The sequence below is a fragment of the Schistocerca gregaria genome, chromosome 2 (assembly GCF_023897955.1).
Source record: "Schistocerca gregaria isolate iqSchGreg1 chromosome 2, iqSchGreg1.2, whole genome shotgun sequence".
In the NCBI taxonomy this organism is placed as follows: Eukaryota; Metazoa; Arthropoda; class Insecta; order Orthoptera; family Acrididae; genus Schistocerca; species Schistocerca gregaria.
The window spans coordinates 599,330,839-599,346,811 of record NC_064921.1 but is presented as its reverse complement, the minus strand read 5'-3'; the positions used below and the strand labels follow the sequence as shown (position 1 = coordinate 599,346,811).

The 15,973-nt window shown below is 39.1% G+C and overlaps 1 protein-coding gene across 2 annotated transcripts in view; it reads left to right on the top strand.

Moving 5' to 3' along the window:
* Positions 1–15,973, top strand: part of LOC126334536 (sorting nexin-14-like) — a 212,843-nt gene that overhangs the window by 122,215 nt on the left and 74,655 nt on the right. The window lies entirely within an intron of this gene.

Genomic DNA, 15,973 nt, shown 5'->3' with positions numbered 1-15,973 from the left:
ACATTGAGTCGGGCTGTACTGCTCCCAAAAATTGCTTTTTTTGCTTTATCTACACCCTTCATGGGATTACTGATTTTGTTTGCTTGCACAGTGTGTTTGTCTGACATTATTGTGTCCTGTAGTGAATGATCTAGATAAGTTCTAACAGTAACATAGAAAATTCTTCAAACTAATTGTTAATGTTATTGCCTGCTACTCATCTATTTTTAGTTTAAGGGAACTCACCCCATGAAAGCTGGAAGTACAGATAACAATAACAAAAGACATCAACTGTACTAGTTTGGTTTTCAACTAGACAACATATCAAGGGCATGTGACCGAGGGAGATGGTACCATGCCTAAGACACCTGTGCTCACATTTGGTAGGGGGGGCTGGCAGTTCCAATCCCCGACTGGTTGTCCGGAAGACTTCTATGGTTTCCTGTTTCACTTAAAGAAAATGCTGGTATGGCCACTTTGGAAAGGACACATCTATTTCCGTTCGCAACTTGAGTTTGTCCACATTCTCTAATGACCTTTTCATGTTTAGGAAATTAAATTGTAATTTTTCTCCCTGACTCCCTTTCTTCCATCCTTAATTATGAGGGCACATGATGCAGGTACCATATGGAGACAAAGTCTCAAGATGGAGGTACTCAAGACGAAATACTGAGTTACAGAGCAAGATTATAAACCCAAACATGAGATACAGCTGAATGGACATGGACCATTGACTGAGACCACCTAAAACACTATGCTATACGCGCCTGTTATATATATGTTCTGACTGTATGCCCTGCTATGTGTGCAGTAAATTCCTATCAGCAACATCTAATAGTGGTGACTCTTTCATCTTTAGGGTAAGAAAATCACACTGCACCATTGTGTTGTGGTGCTTTATGATATCGCTCTGAATCTGTGGGCTTAGGCTGCCAGCAGCCCTGATACGACACACATGAAATTCTTCTCATTGTGTTGGCATTTGACATCTCAGTACAGTTATTCATTGTTCTCTACATTGCACCAATATTTAAAAATAGTTTCCAATGGACATTTGACACGTTAACTGTTACTATCGTTGGAAAGCATGCAGATGCAGTGTTGAAAACCTGTGTATGGTCACCTTGCTCTGTTATGCTTCTACAGAATTTTTCTAGTCTTCTGCTAATAATATACAGCTTTCAGGCCAATTAATGTCCCAGGCATGTAAATTGACAGAAAATAAAAATTAAAATTCACAACACCAAGAAGGAGCTGGCAACATAAACAAAAGTTAGTAGGCATATTTCTGCATCTGAAAGATGTTGTCTATTCAAATTTTGTACCGTGAGCTGTTGTTAGTCAAAAATGCCTTTAAGGCAATGAGGATGCCTTTATTAACACCTCACTGAGATTGAACGAGGTTGTGTAATGGGGCTATGAGAAATTGGATGTCCCTTTTATGATATTGCAGAAAGGCTTGGCAGGAATGTATCCACTGTACTTGATTGTTGGTAGCAGTGGTCGCAAGATTGTACAGTCACAAGAAGACCGGGTTCTGGATGTCCATGTGGCACTACTGAGAGGGAAGACCATCGTGTTCAGCATACAGCTGCAGAGCATCATACTGCATGTGCAACAGCAGTTTGAGCAGCAATTGGCACCAGAGTGACTCAATGAACTGTTACAAATCGGGCACTTCAAGGACAGCTCTGAGCCATATGCCGTGTAACATGCATTACTCTGATCCCAAACCATCACCCTTTTTCGACTTTAGTGGTGTCAGGCAGGATCTCATTGGAGGGCAGGGTGGGAGTCTATTGTGTTTTCTGATGAAAGGTGTATCTGCCTTGGTGCCTGTGATTTCCATGTGTTGGTTAGGAGGAGGCCAGTTGAGGTCTGCAACCAACCTGTCCATGTGCTAGACACACCTGGAGTGCAATTTTGTGTGACAGCAGGAGCATGTCGAGCTTGTCCCACGCACTCTGACTGCAAATTTGTATGTCAATCTGGTGATTCAATATGTTGTGCTACCATTCTTGAACAGCATTCCAGGGGGTGTTTTCCAACAGTATGATGCTCGCCCACATACTGCTGCTGTAACCCAACAAGCTCGACAGAGTGTTGATATGTTGTCTTTCCTGCTTTATACCAGATCTTTCTCCAATTGAGCACATCTGGGACGTCATTGGACGACAGCTTCACCGTCATCCATAGCCTGTATTATCTGTCCCTGTATTGACCAGGTGCAATAGGTGTGGAACTCAACCCCACTAACTGATATCTGGCACCTGTATAATGCAATGCATGCATATTTGTGTGCTTGCATTCAACATTCTGGTAGTTACACCAGTTATTGATGTACCATCATTTCACATTTGCAAGGGCATATCTCATGCTTACATTAACCTCTGACCTTAATGTTAATCACCTAGATAGGTTACTTTTTTTTTTCGTAATCAGTCTGACTGGTTTGATACAGCCCGTTGCTGCACCAACCTCTTCATCTCAGAGTACCATTTGCAAAATACATCCTCAGTTATTTGCTGAATGTGTTGCAATCTCTGTCATTCTCTACAGTTTTTGCCCTCTACTGCTCCCTCTAATACCATGGAAGTTATTGCTTAGCATTTTAACAGATGACCCACCATCCTGTCCCTTCTTCTTGTCAGTGTTGTCCATATATTCCTTTCCTCTGCAATTCTGCACAGAGTCTCCTCATTCCTTGCCGTATCAGGCCAGCTAATTTTCAACATTTGTCTGTAGCACCATATCTCAAAAGCTGCGATTCTCATCTGTTCGAGTTTCCCAACAGTGCATGGTTTGCTACCATACGAGGTGTGATCCAAATGTACATTCTCAGAAATTCCTCCCTCGAGCTATGGCTAATGTTTGATACTAGCAGACTTCTCTCGGCCAGGAATGCCCTTTTCACCCATGCTAGTCTGCTCTTGATTTCGTCCTTGCTCCATCTGTCATGAGCTATTTTGCTATCTAGGTAGCAGAAGTCCTTAACTTCATCCACTTTGTGACCATCAATGCTAATATTAAGTTTCTTGCTGTTCCCATTTCTGCTACTTCTTTTTCTTCAATTTACTTTCAGTCCATATTCTCTACTGTTAATTCCATTCAGCAGATCCTGTAATTCTTCTTCACTTTCACTGAGTATAGCAATGTCAAAAGCAAATCATATCATTGATACTGTTTTACCTTGAATTTTAATTCCACTCTTGAACCTTTCATTTGTTACATCATTGCTTCTTTGATGCATAGATTGAACAGTAGGTTCGAAAGACACAGGTCTTCCTGCTGATAGAGGCCTTTAGAGTACTCTTTCCACCTATCTGCTGTTTCAGCTGAGTTTAACAGTGGAATTCCCATTTCACTCTTAATGTTACCACTCTTGGTTTTAATTTCACCGAAGGCTGCTTTGACTTTTCTATATGCTGGATCAGTCCTTCCGACAATCATTTCTTTTTCAATTTCTCTGCACTTTCCATGCAGTCATTTCACCTCAGCTTCCCTGCACTTCCTATTTATTTCATTCCTAAGTGACTTGTATTTCTATAGTCCTTCATTTCCCTGAAATTTTTTGTACTTCCTTTTTCATCGATCAACTGAAGTATTTCTTGTTACCCATGGTTTTTTCACAGTTACCTGCTATGTTTTTCTTTCCAACTTCTGTTATTGACCTTTCTAGGGATGTTCAATCATCTTCAACTGAACTGCCTACTGAGCTATTTCTTGTCGCAATATCTATAGCCTTAGAGAAATTCAGGCATTATCTGAACAAATGCATTCCCAAACTTTCATTATTATACATTAATTATCTTTTGGTGTTGTGATTTGTTGCATCAGTGTAGCAATCTTTTCTACATCCACAGTTTCAATGTGTTGCTTTGTCTGTGTACGCACTATTATGTATGTTATTGTCTCCCATCCTCTAGCATGGCTTGATCTTTTTATACCCAGCTGATCATTTCTGTGGGACTACTTTTTACATAATATGGTTCAGATACTAGCTTTAATTTAAGTTGCAAGATAATTAAATACCACATATATTTTATTGTCAGAGTGAAACAAAATTACATGATTTAAGGCAAAAGCTTTTCTAGAACATTAACAAAACAGATCTCCACGACATAAATTTTCAGCTGCAGAAGCACTGCTATTTCACAACTTTGGGTTACAAAGGTTTATCTTTGATAAATGGTACGCAATGTAGATGACACACTTGATTTGTAAGCACCTCAATTTAAACAAATACCTTAGTACTCTTTCCTTTCCCCCCTTTGTCCATCTGTCTTTTTCCATTTTATACTATCCTGTTGTTTATCCAATAATCTGGGGTCCCAGGAGACTCACTTACTTGGTCACTAAATATTTTTTTCTGTATTGTCAAATTATGGGCTCTAATTCTGAAGGTAAATGTTCCAACAAATTTTGTTCAGGTGAATGTCTGCTGCTACCATATAACATGAATTTAATCTGCTTAAATTACAGCTGTTAACGTCAGTACCCCACATTTTCATCAGCTTGGCTACTCATTTTTTAGTCAACTGTTGTTTGTGAACTTTATTTAGAATAACCGTTATAACATATTATTTATATGACAGAGATTTCTGAGTAGAATGCAAATAATGGAAGGAGTAAAAATAACCTCTTATCCCATAGTTGATTTTTTAAGTGGTCGACAGACACACAAACAAGACTGATATGCTTGTTGAGCATTTGGACAATGACCTTCAGAGCTAAATAACAAAACTAAACAGTTGCATACACAGCTAATTTGTCCTGATTGGCTACATTGTATTGGCACTGTAATCCTACAAGGGTGAGGAGGTATCAGATGACGTGGGAAGAACAAGGAGGAGAAAGAGAAGGGTGGAAGAAGGGATACTGAAGTCTGTGAGGTAGAGGCAGCAGGGAAACAGTTGAAATGTGGCAGTATATATACCCATAGTAGCACAAGCAGGGAAAGTATCATGTGGCATATAGTGAAGTGGTCATGTTTGTTTGTGGGGGTTATAGAACAGTGGAAGAGGAGAACAACAGATGGCTAGATGGTGTAGGAGAGATTTTTTTAAATGTGTTTAATGTAGGATGGGTGGCACTAAAAGAAGTGGGGGTACTTGTGGTTGGTGGACTGTATACGGACATAGATATTTATGGATCTACCTTACAGGTGGAGTGCAACATTTAGGTAGGTAGAATGCTGAGCCAGATAGGATCAGGTGAAATGGTAAGTATAGGAGTAGTTGCGGCTTTGTAAGGACGAGACTGGTGAGTCTTCATCTTCAGTTCATAGCACAAAGAACCATCATTGAACCTGAACTAGACATATTTCTACATGGGTAGCTAGAAAGGCGTATTCCAGATGACCAATAAGCAGGTTGGCATATGAGGCTGCCCTTGGTCACTCTGCAGGTTTGGTATCAGACAGTTTGGTTTATAGATATTAGGAAGCATAAAGAAGGTGAATACGTGGGGTGCAGAGAGAGGACAGTGTCCTAGATGTGGAGAATAGGAAGACTGAGTTAGGAGAGATGTTTTGGGTTGTACCTTGAGATTTGATGTTATTGGAGGTTATACTGGACATCTGGGATGGGGATAATTGTGGCGAGGCCTGTAGGCAGAAGAGTCATAAAATTAGCATATGCCTTATGCATGGTGATGCTGTGGTTCATAATGACAGTGGGAGAGCATAATTATCACTGTATTTGTAGTTACTTGGAAGTTATATGTGCCCCTTAGGTGGTTCTAAATGGTAAGCACCTCAGAGAGCACAATCTCAGGTGACTGAGTTCATGTCTGTTGAATACAGCTCTTTGTGCTACTCAGAACAGCTGGCCCTCTATAATTTTAAGTTCGTTACATAATTCAGTGGCCACTGTTGGTTGCAGCAGTGGGCCATAGAATATCACAGAAAAAATTGTACCACATGCTAACACAATGGGGGATTGTTGTGGTTAAACAGTCATTATAAGGCAACCTGTGGGGTTGTATAACACTTGCCCAGGTAATCAGGGCTCTGCTTGAGTTAGTATGTATATCTACAGCTGCTCTGAATGCCCATGTTGCCTACATCAAATAAAAATATTACCAGTGGATCAGCTGGGCCATTGGATAGTAGTAACACTGAACTCAATAGAGGTAGTGAAGAGTTCTGCTCTTCTCAACACACACATTCAACAGGTAATAGTAACAGAATGTAGATCAACTGCCAGAATATGTTTCTAATCATAAAGAGAGACAACAATACGTGAGAAAAGTTTTGTCTTTCTATATTCAGGGGACTTTTTATGGGATTCTAAAATTGCTGAAGTCAATAAAATGCCTCCAAAACGGGAAATTTGTAGTGGAAATTGCTGCTTCACATCAAGCAACACTGATAAAGAATTTGAAACAACTTGGTGAGTACCCAACACACACTAAATTTCAGCAAAAGTTAATTAAAAGGAACAGTGGGGAGCCAATGGAGTTACTGATGTACAAAACATGAAAAAAAATATTGAGAAACTGCAAAGGACAACTAGTTGCATTTATTTTGACTTTCAGTTATCCCAAATATATCAAAGCAAGTTATACGTGCTTCAAAGTCTGATCTGGCATATAAAATGCTTTAATTTGCTTAAAATTTCAGCAATTTTGTAGACACTTTACTGGTGTGTAAAGGTCAGCCAACATACAGAAATTGTGACTAAGATGTCCAAACACCCAGCACAGCTTCTTATCTCCACCCTCGTACTTTAATTGGGATGAGAGTCATACAGTCCGGATCCAAGATTGTCCCATCACTTGAAGATGTAAAAGATAAAAGAAATTAAAGTAACACATTAAGTACCTTACAGCAAAGTGGAGAAAAAATTAAAGAAAGAAAAGACACATATAAGGTGCAACAGACACCTATCTGTGCAACGTCATTTGTGACCACTGTGAAAAGCTGACACAAAAAGTTAACATATTGACACTGAGACCAGTTGTGGGAAAAAAATTGCACTCGTAGAACTGCAGTAGCTAAACCTTCCCTAAGGAGCTAGAGAGACCTATACTTGGTAACAATGCGTAGTAAACATTGTGCACCCAAAGAAGAGATAAAGACAGATATACTGACATTTGCACAATAGTACAATCGTCATCAATAGTTAAGCAAGGAATAAAAGTTGAAAACATATAGGGATTAGGCCGAAACCATCTGAACACTTAATATTGGTTTTATCTGATGACATTTCTACAGTTACAGCTTCTGATCAAAAGTATCTGGTCATCTATTATTGGACATAAATGTGTTGTGTGTTGTCCTTTGTCTTTATCATAGCTTAAACTTTGCCAGGGACACTTCAGTGAAATGTGTGAATGTCAGATTCACATTCCTTATATGCCTTTGACCATATATTGTAGAATAGGCTTTCTCAGTGATAGCACATTACAGTAGCAATCAAAATATGAAAACTAATGGTCATCTTACATGTACAAATTAAGTATCTTTAAAGCAGTTATGCAGCTTTTAAATCAGAATCTTAAATAATTTCAGCATTACACATATCACAGAATTGTATCAGTGGAAAATCAAGATGGAATAACAACATTATTATGAAAAGGATAGTTCATTACTCAGCAGTTTAGATATATTCAGGCTGCAAAATTCCTCATACACTTTGACTCCCTGAGAGTTCTTCAGTCTTTAAAATGATGGTATCCAACCAATGTGGTCCGCATTATTCAGGGAGCCCTTCTCAACCTGCAAATGTTGGAGAAAGAGGTGTCTCATACTGCTGGGTACAAGGGCATGTAGAGTTCATAAAAATTAATTAGTAAACATGGAAACCAGGGAGGCTTACAGTGATAATTAGGTGGATCAGTGGCCATCCCCCTACATGTGATAATATCACTGCTCAGGCCAGAATCATGCTAGAAATTATGGATAATAATGTATTCAGATAGAAAGTCAACATTGTGACCTTGGTTTTCCTTCTTCTACCCCCAAGGCAAGTTGAACTGCTCCCCTTTTATCTACATGTAGAACACAGTCCTGAGAGCCATTGGTTTCTTCTGCAATGTGACGATCTTCCAGTGTATAGTGCTTGTTGCGGCAGTTTCATTGTACCACAATTTAAATGGCTGTTTTTTATATTCAATTAAGAGGTCTGAGTTTAATGTACCTGCCGATCTGCCCTCTTTGTTAGCTGGCACTGAGACAATTATGTTAAAATCTTAAACCAAGAACACGCACAACAATGATGGAGCCTCTGTAGTAGGAAGCATGGTCAAACTACGGAGTGTTTTAAGACAGTGTATGGCTACTCTTTCTTGTGCCAAGAAATCATGGTTGAATGGGGTATGAATTGAGAGAAACATATTCAGTGTTAGCTTTTGCTCAATTTTGGTCAGATGGTTGGTTTGCAAGAAAATTTTTCCACTGTAGGGTGCAGGTGAAAGTGAGTAGATCTTCGACCAGTTTGGTGTAACTGAATCTGAGAGTGAGGCCGAAGGTGTGAGATCTTTGAAAAGTACTAAAACTGCTGTGGTATTGCGATTCATGGTGGATAGGCTGACAACAGTATTCTGGGTTTATCTGAATTTTGTTGGATGTTGTTTGGGAGTCTCAGGCAATATGGCATACGTTAGAAGTCAGCTAGGGATGATCTGGGTGCTTTGACATTCAGGTGAGACGGTTCACTGAGAGCAGGATAGGTACTGTTGGACAGTGGCATTGCAAGATGGGCCCAGGGTAACAAAAGATTGAATAATGTTTGGAAGTGTAGTTTGGAGTGCTCCCCCAGTTATTGGAGAGCAAAGACTACCATTTGAGTGATGGGGTGTGTAAAATTATGATTGCATTTAGCATGGAAATTTGGTTTTGTATTACTGGGTTGGTGACTTGTGGCTGGTGGAATCTGAAAAATTGTAGATTATTGTGAAAAAGGTGAGGATGGTGTGGTATACATAAGAGGGAATTTTTATGATTAGGCCCTTGGGAAATTCCATGAAAACAGCATTCCAGGGACAGGATGAGGAACTGAGTTTTAGCTAGAGGTGTGGATTCTTTTCTGAAATGAATTCACATACGTAGGTTGGTGGACAAAAGTGGTATGTAACTGTATGAAGATAAGAAGAATGTAAATGGAGTCAAAAGGGCAATCATTGGAGGGGAGCCTTGCAAGAAAGACTGGAGACAGAACTGAAATATAAACATTAATGGGAAAAATGCCAAATAAATGTGTAAAGCAGACATAGAGAGTAGACAAATAAACATATGAGTGAGTGTTGAAAGCAATTTGATTGGATGGGCAACGAGAATACTAAAGGATATCATACTATGGGCCTGTGGGATCATTCACAGACCGCCCTCTACACTTTTAAGCAGTCACATGCAAAGGCTACATAATTAAATGTGGTAAGAAATAATGTTAGTAGTGCTATGCCTCCTCTTTGGGAACATATGCCTCTTCATTGCAGGTGTGGGTCAAGCTCTGTCGCATACTGAGTCACCAGAGATCAACAACTGTTCTGTCTCTCCTGCGCTGTGGTGGTATTTCTGCTGATGCGTCTATTCTTGCTGAACATCTCAACAACACTGATGTCTTCTTTCTTACCAGCCACCTTTTGAATGCACAAATGAGAAGTCAAAGACAATCACCCCCTTAACTCTGAATTTTATAATGAACATTTTACTGACTGGGAATTACTTTAAGCTTTCGACTCATCTCATGATGCGGTTCCAGATCCTGGTTCAATCCATAATCAGGTGCTCCAACATCTGAATGCTACTCACAGACCCCATCTATGCAGGATATTCAACCGTATTTGGTTAGAAGGTGTTTCTACCCTTCACAGTGATGAGACTATCTCGTCACTCTAATTCTTAAATCAAGGAGAAATCCAACATTCATTGACAGTTACCAACTGGTTAGCCTCACCATCATCATCCATGAACTGCTGGTAGTTTGGTAGTCTGACAACTATGCTTTATGATGGATTCTTCAATCATGGGGTCTTTTGTCCTCATCAGTGTGGTTTCCGGAAAAGATGATCCACAATCAGCCATCGGCTTAGGTTGGAAAAGGCAATGAAACAGTCTTTTTCAAAACACCAACCTCTCATTTGAGTTTCTTTGTCACCTACACAGTCAATAAGACACACCTTGGTGCCTTTATATTTTAATTACCCTTCAAGACTGGAGCTTTTGAGGCCTCCTCCTTATTTTAATTTGTCAGTTTTTATATCACTGATAGTTTTAGGTTACAGGCAGTCCCCATGGGTCCAAGAGAGTAGCATCCCTTAGGACTCCGCACTGAGTCACACACTTCCTTATCGCCATCAGTGGGCTAGTGACCTCCATCAGGCCAATGGTTATCACCACGCTCTATCTTGATGACTTTTGTGTTTGGAATAGCCTCCAGGCTTTAGGCTTGGCTGAGCACCAGCTCCAAGTAATCATCTGAAGGATCTCCACTTGGGCCGTTTCCAGTTGCTTCCAGTTTTCTCCTGCATAAATGTAAATCATGCGTTTTTGACACTGGATCAGGATTTCTTCTGACCCAGAGCTCTGCTTGGGGACTGAACACATGGACATATTACACAGTCCCAATTTGATAAAAAGCTTACACGGCTTCCTTACATTCATTAACATAATACTAGCTGTAGGCAAAAGTGTAATGCTTCTTTGCCCACTCATCATGGGGTACAGTTTGCACTACACTGCTCTGTATTCATGAGGTCTTGGTCTCTTTCAAACTGGACTATGGCTGCCATGTTTTTCGATGCAATTACACGATTGTGGAGTAGACTGGCCAGTGGCACCTACTGGACAAGTCCTGTAGGCACTATCCTACCAAGGGCAGGGATCTTGTTTATTCAGTTCCTATGGTACCAACTATTGCGTACTTAATATGGAATCACTGTATGACAATTTCCTATTCATCCTACTTATCATTTATTTATTTATTTATTTATTTATTTTTTTCCGTACAGGAAGTGTTAATATCAACATTCCCCTTGGTTTGGTTTTCCCAACTGGAATACAACTCGAGACACTCTGCTGGGACCTCCACATCACCCCCCCCCCCCCTCCTGCCCCCCTTAGAGTGGGCTCCCAGTGTACTCCCGTGCTCTCCTCCTTGGTTGGTACCCATTCCATAATTAGGACCAATTATTTCAAGAACCTAATATTTCATTCACCCCATTATTTCATTCACCCTATACCTTTCGGCGTCTGTTGCTCTCAGTTCCTCTGCAATATCATGGTGCTACCATAATTTACATTGACAGCTGTAACAGCATGAATAAGACAGGGTATGCTTTTTCCCATCGGTCATGAACAATATGTTTCTAGGGCAGAGCTGATGGCCATTAACAGAGCCCTATATTTTATTAAACAGACTGCCCTCAACTGTGTTTTAATTTGTAGTGACTCAGTTGATAGCCTCCAGGCTACACACAAGTGATATTCTTGCCGTCCTATAATATCCACCATTTATAATCTTCTCTCTGACCTTAGCCATACTACCTGCTCAGTTGTCTTTCTGTGCACCACAAGTTAGGCAGGTATCCTGTGGAACAAACTGACCAACCGTCTGGCTAGACAAGCAGTTACTTACCCAACATTTACTATGATGATCTCAGGTGCAGATTTATGGGATCAGATAAGGTGTCCACTCATTTGGAGAGCAAACAGATCTAGTGGGCAAACTGTCCCCTCCGATAAACTCCATAGTGTTGGGGAGACTGTAGCTGCAGACCTATCCTGCTTCTGTTTCTTCCAGGAGACATGCATCACCCTATATCATCTTCACACCAGATTAACCAGTAGTTTTATCTTATCTAATTAGCCACCCCCATGTAGTTGTTGTGGAGCTTGGCACACAGTACCTCACATCTTAGTGAAATGCTTGCTCCTTCTGATTCTCCACCCCAAGTGTGGTCTTCTGGACTTCTTGCCTCTACAGTTGAACTGATACTTTATTTACAGGGAGAAAGTGGTAGTTATTCTCAGTTATAATGTGTTGAACTCCTTTCTGGACGAAGATGGTGTGGTTGGGTTTGGGGTATCACTGTTGCCGGCTGGGTCTGGGGAGACTGTAGCTGCAGTCCTATCCTGCTTCTGTTTCTTCCAGAAGACATGCATCACCCTATATCATCTTCACACCAGATTAACCAGTAGTTTTATCTTATCTAGTTAGCCACCCCCATGTGCCTCTACCTCCCCATTAGCTGCCATGGTCATCCCTCTTTTGCACTGCTTTAATTACATTTAGATGTGATTATCCCTTTCCTATGCTGCACCCTATTTTACTTTTTGGGAGTTCCCTTCATATGGCACTCTGATAAAGGCTAGACCTTAAGGATTCCTTGCCCTTGGTACTAGTTGCGAAAGAACAGCTGAACAGGATTTTATGCTCCCACTGAGAATGGGTTCTGTTCTTATCTTTTATCACATTGACTATAGTAGTAGTAGTAGTAGTTTTATTCATTCGTAGATCTCTTTTTACAAGGATATAGGACATGTCAAAGTATTTACAAGCTTAGATCAATTTACAATAAGCTAATTCGTATACACATATATTTACAGACTTCTAGTTAGAGACAATCATTAGATTTTACTCCTGGTATACAATAATTTATTTACAAATAACTCATTAAATAATGTAATGCCACACTATTCACTCATATTTCACTATCAGTCACTGCACACACTATACACACATTGTTTCATAACACTTCACTCACTACACACACACACACACACACACACACACACACACACACACACACACACACAGACACAGGTGATCCTTGGGCCATTTTCTGTACTGCAAGTTCCCATTTGCTATCCTGAAAAACTGAGTCAGCATCCCTTCATAATGAGTGAGATGTTGAGCTCAGAAAGAGGAAGAGGTGTTAGTATTGTGCTATGCATAGCTTGAGGGGAGAGTGTCTCTAGAAAGGAAAAAAGAAGAAAAATAATAAAGTGAAGGTGTTATGTGGAATATTGGATGTTTTATAATCATCATTATTATTATCATTTGTTTGTATAACATTTTTTTATCAAACCCCTACTCTGCTTTATCTAAGTAATCCTTCAATGTATAAAATGTATTGCATAACAGGTACTTTTTAGCTGCCTTCTTAAATAAGTGTATTTTTGAAATTTCTTTAATCTCTTTTGGTAATTTATTGTACAGTTTTATTCCTTGGTAGAAAATGCTGTTTTGAGTTTTATGTTTATTTTTTCTTGGTAAATGTAAGTTGAGTCTATCTCTTGTTGCATGGTCATGGACAGAGCTGTTTGTGCAGTAATTGCCAATGTTACTTTTGATGTGTACAACTGACTGGTAAATGTGTTCACATGGAGCAGTTAAAATTCCCAGTGTTTTGAACAGATCTTTACAATGAGCTCGACTACTATTTCTGGTTATTATTCTTATGGCTCTTTTCTGGAACTTGAAAATTGTGTTCATATTTTGTGGATTTGTTCCCCAAAAAAGAATGCCATAGCTAAGAATTGAGTGTACATATGAATAATATGTAACTAAAAGACACTGCATGTTACACACAGATGATAGAATTCTAAGGGCATAACATGCTGATGACATTCTGTTTGCAAGTACCTTTGTGTGTTCGCACCACTTCAGCTGAGAGTCAATATTCATTCCTAGAAATTTTGCATTTGTTACACAGTCTATAGAGGTGCCATCTACATTTAATTTAACATTGTCATCTTTCCTCTTCAAACTGAAGTTCATGGCATTAGTTTTCTTTATGTTTAATGTCAATTTGTTGCTTATTGACCAATCGTAAACTTCCTTGAGAGTTTCATTTGCTTTCTCGGTAAGGAGTTCTCTTGTTCTCTCAGTGACTATAATATTGCTGTCATCAGCGAAGAGAATTTTCTCACCATGAGTAACACTACTGGGAAAGTCATTCATGTATATCAGGAATAGTATTGGTCCTAATATGCTACCTTGTGGAACCCCTATATTAATATGTTTTGGTTCTGATAAGTATTTTACTAAATGTTTAGATCTATTTGAAGTATGTGTTATCTCTACTCTTTGTACCCTATCTGTTAGGTATGATCGAAACCAGTCATTAGCTACCCCTCTTATTCCTAATGCTTCTAATTTATTTAATAGAATCTTGTGGTCGACTGTATCAAAAGCCTTAGAAAGATCCAAAAATATGCCTGTGTCACACTCATCTTTATCAAGAGCATTAAGTACAACTTTTGTGAATTCTACTATGGCTGACTCCGTATTTTTGCCACTTCGAAAACCAAACTGTGATTTGCTTAAAAGATTGTATTTATTCAGATAATTCATTAATCTGTCTTTCATAATTGCTTCTATTATTTTTGAGAATGCTGACAGCAGGGAAATGGGCCGGTAATTTTCTAAGTCTTCTGCATTACCTTTCTTAAGCAAAGGTACAACTCTTGCCTGTTTTAGCTGCTCTGGAAATGTCCCTGATGTGAAGGATTCATTTATTATATTTGTTAATGGGCCTTGTATAATCCCTATGCATTGTTTCAGTACACACATTGGTACATCATCTAAGCCTTCTGACTTTTTATTTTTTAGCTTTTGAACAGTTTTATTGACTTCATTCTCTGTGGTTGGAAGTAACATCATTGTATCTAGTGCAACAATTTTTGCAGGTGTTATATTTGTTTTGGGGAATTTTTGCTGTAACTTCTCTGCAATACTTGAAAAATGCTTGTTTACATAGTTTGCTAAGTGTTGTGGATCATTTATTACCTTATCCCCCTCCCTTAGCAGTATGTTATTCTGCGTTTGTTTGCCTCTCCCCGTTTCCTTTTTTATAACATCCCAGACTGCTTTGCTTTTATTCTCTGCATTATATATTATTTTGTCATTAAATGACTTTTTTGCAGCAATCAGCACCTTCCTATAAATCTTTTTGTATCTATGATAGAAATTTAAGAATTCTGGATCATTGTGAATCTTTTTCATGGAAGTGAGGTGTTTAAGTGTTTGGGAGGACTTCTTAATACCTGCTGTTATCCATCTGTTTTTGTGAGATGTTGATACAGTCATGCATACTTTTGGAAATGCTGTTTCAAAGTTCAATTTAAACAATGTGGAGAATTTGGAGAATTTCATATTCACATTGGTTTCCTTATACACTTCATCCCAGCTTTGTTTTTCTAGTTCTTTTGAAAAATCTTTTATTTTGATTTCTGATAGATGTCGTTTATAGGCTTGTAGTTTAGGGAATGATTCGATGCCTGATTTTACTGTTGTTATTTGACAGAGATGGTCTGATAGTCCGAGATCTTTTACAGCTACATCACATTTTTCCCTGTCTATATTTGTGGCCACATTGTCAATTACTGATGCAGTCATTGTAGTAACCCTTGTTGCACTATTGACCAATAGGGACATGCCAAAACTTTGAAGGATATTTATGAAGGTGCTGCTGGATTCATTTATGATATTAGTGTTGATGTTTATGTCCCCACACAGAATTATGTTGACCTTTGTACTTGAGACTTTATCTAGAACTTCTGTTAATTTATTGAAAAAAGTGTCCACACTACCACTGGGAGATCTATACACACACAAAATGATTAATTTCTTGGTGATATCGAGCCCTGATAATTCAATAGCTGATATTTCAATGTGTTTGTCTTCACTTACTGTAATGAGGTCATGTCTAGATTTGAACTGTGTTCCTTTTCTGATATAAATGCATGATCCTCCACCCCTTGAAGTAGTTCTGCAGTAAGAGTTTGCCCTTTCATACAATGATAATACTACATGTTGGATTTCTGTGTCTCAATAGTAGATTGGGGTGGGACAGTTGTGGAAGGGATGCCTCCCACCCCATGCTGATCCCCAGGGTCACTTGATTGAGTTCACACATGTACTGACCTGATTATTTCTCACACCTTGTTTTACTGTTGGAAGTGCTATGGGTGTTCATTACTGTTTTAGCCTTTTCACTTATTCTGCTACTGTCTTACATTGCATTGGACAGGCAAGGGTAGAGAGGG